The 2,888-nt window shown below is 43.2% G+C and overlaps 1 pseudogene; it reads right to left on the bottom strand.

Moving 5' to 3' along the window:
- Nucleotides 1–281: 281 nt before the first annotated feature.
- Nucleotides 282–2,200, bottom strand: LOC131032847 (xanthotoxin 5-hydroxylase CYP82C4-like; annotated as a pseudogene).
- Between the last annotated feature and the right edge of the window lie 688 nt (nt 2,201–2,888).

The following is a 2,888-nucleotide window of genomic DNA, read 5'->3' as shown; positions in this document are numbered from 1 at the left end:
AAGAGTATCATAATATTTAAAAAGAATGTCTCTTAGATTTTGTCGGTACATACTTAAGCAACTCTATTATTATCCATATGAAACTCTTGTATACTACTAATATTGTTGCAATTGTCATATCCCTTCTATTATAAGATATATCTCGGCATAATTTACCTATATTTTTTAAATATAGATATACTAATCATTAAGTTGCTTCTGGATTTGATTGTCTTTATAAATATACTAGTTTGTAGATTCAATTTCATAACTGAAGTCAGAAACAAGATTTGAACAGCTTTAATGAATTATGAAAATATAACTCTGTTAAATCTAAGCAAAACGGAGATCACAAGGTCCAAATCGTTAAACATTACACCAGAACAGGGGTTTTTCGTATTCTAGCTTTTGCATTACACGCCGCAGCAGGACCCTCAACGTGTTTAAGCATTTAAAACTCTATCCATGTTCAGCCATGAAGAAATCCCGGACAAACATATCAATAGAGATGGAGGGGCAGGCGAGGTTTGACAATGGCCTCCAGAGGTATTGCTTTGGGCATTGTGAGTCCCAGCCCCTCACCCATGTCAATTACAACGCCCTCTGGAACACACCACTCGAAGCTCTGAAGCAGCCGGGCCAAAGTGTAATGGACCACAACTAATGCCAGAGACATTCCAGGGCACATTCTTCTCCCTGAACCAAACGGTATCAATTCAAAGTCGTGCCCTTTCACATCAATCGCTTTCCCACTGTTTAAAAACCTTTCTGGATCGAATTCAGTCGGACAGCTCCACAGGGCCGGGTCCCTGTGAATCACCCACGCATTGACTAACAGTCGCGTTCCTGCAGCGACATGAAAACCTCCAATACTACACGCCTCTGCGGCTTCATGGGGAGGTACAAGGGGTGCCCCTGGATAAAGCCTCAAAATTTCCTTCACAATGGCTTGCAAATAAGTGAGCTCCAGCAGATCTGATTCCTCCACTAATCGGTCCCTTCCGACATGTGTGTCGAGCTCCCTTTGGGCTTTCCCCATAATGTCCGGGTGCTGCAACAGAGCCGCCAATGCCCATTCAATTGTCACAGAGGATGTGTCTGTACCTGCAGTTATCATGTTCTGCACAACAAAAAATGAAATTGGGGACTGCAACTGTGAAAAGAATCCTGGCCAGCATTTAGGGCTTTTCGAAATTTAATAGAAAGGGGGAAGAAAATCATACAAGGGCGGTGGCCTTAATCACATCATCGTTACTGTAGGATTGAATTTCCTGGTTGTCTACTGCAGAGATGAGAAGATCAATTAAGTCCTGAGCGTGCATCCCCTGTTTCTCACGGTGCTCATTGACCAATTTCTGCATAAACGCGTCCCTTTTCTTCTGCAGCTTTTTCATGGCGGATATAAGACCCTGCAGATCAAGCCACTTGAGAAACGGCAGGTAATCGCCGACTGCAAATACACCATATAAGTAGAAAGTTTATTCTACCATCTTCTTCAGGTGACGCCCTTCTTGCAAATCCTCGAAACATTGAGAACCCGAGAGTCTCTTGCTGGCAACCATGCGCATGATTATATTAGATGTTAGATCAGAAAGCCTGGATTTCATATTTACCGGTGCTGCTTCTCGCTGGCAACTCTCAAACAGGGAACGGATGAGGGCAGAAGCTTCCTCTATGCGCAGGTGTTTGAAGGAATCGATTCTGCTGGCAGAGAAGAGTTTCATGGTGCAAACCTTGCGAATATCTCGCAGCTGTGAATTGTAGGGCAGAACCGAAATCATTTTGTGTTCATATCCCAAATGTTTTGCTGCAGCCGTCCGTGGGCGCGAAGCCAGAGCTTTGTCATTTGCTGTAAAGCATTCTTTTGCGAGCTCTGAAGAAGAAATGACAAGGACTGGGCGGAAGCCAAGCTGAAGATGCATGATGGGTCCATAGCTTTGGGAAAGTGAGGCCAAAATCCGGTGAATGGGCTTCTTCTTTCTGAGCAGATGCAGATGCCCAATTATTGGCCAGGATGCAGGGTGCGGTGGCTTGCCATTGTTGGTCCTCACGTAGTTTGCAAATAGCAGAAGAGTTGGCATTGCCAGAGAAAGAAGAATGATGGTTGCTGCTTCCAACGCCATGATTATGTGCAGCGATGCAGGCCTGCAATATTTGCGGGATTTTATCATCAAATCTTCTTACCCTGTTTTTGTCCGTTACGTATTTCTTCCTTGAGGCGCAGACGAGAAATTTGAAATAAGAAACCATTTCGCGTCATGGAAATCTTCACCTTACATTTTATTAATAAGGAATGAGGAATAAGAAATAATTAATTATTATTTTGTATGAAAAATGTCCTTATTACTTTTTGTATATCATAAAATTTCATTACAAAATTCAGCAGATCAGGCTGGAAAACACACAGCCAGCTGTCAGATAGATCTCATAGTGACAAAAAAATCATGGCAGGGAGGCCAACATACCATATCATGTGACCATTACACACAGGTTGCGGCTGAATCACAAAATTACAGAGTTGGATGTCCCATATACAAAATATATCATAGAGGAAACATGATGTCAACTATCTAAAGAGGAGGGAGGAGTCAGGATTAATATTATCTCCCAAGGGGGGGAGCCACGCAATCCATCCTAACTCTCCCTCGCACCACACCAGTACATTTCCTTCGGCGAACTGGTCTCTATAGGGGTGGGTAGGCAGTCCTTCCAATTCCATCTGAATGAAATCCGCTCTCTGTTGTCTTGCCTCCATTGCCTACATAAATCTCATTAGCGCCTGCTCAAAGTGTGACTTGTTGCTTTCCATTCGGTCCCAAGTGAACCCATGGGACAGTTCTCGGATGAAGACATGTGTTGTTCCATCATTCAACCATCTATCAAATTTGTCCTCATCAAGTCATAGAACT

Source organism: Cryptomeria japonica, chromosome 5 (genome assembly GCF_030272615.1).
Source record: "Cryptomeria japonica chromosome 5, Sugi_1.0, whole genome shotgun sequence".
NCBI classification, from domain to species: domain Eukaryota; kingdom Viridiplantae; phylum Streptophyta; class Pinopsida; order Cupressales; family Cupressaceae; genus Cryptomeria; species Cryptomeria japonica.
This window is presented reverse-complemented; position numbering and strand designations above follow the sequence as displayed.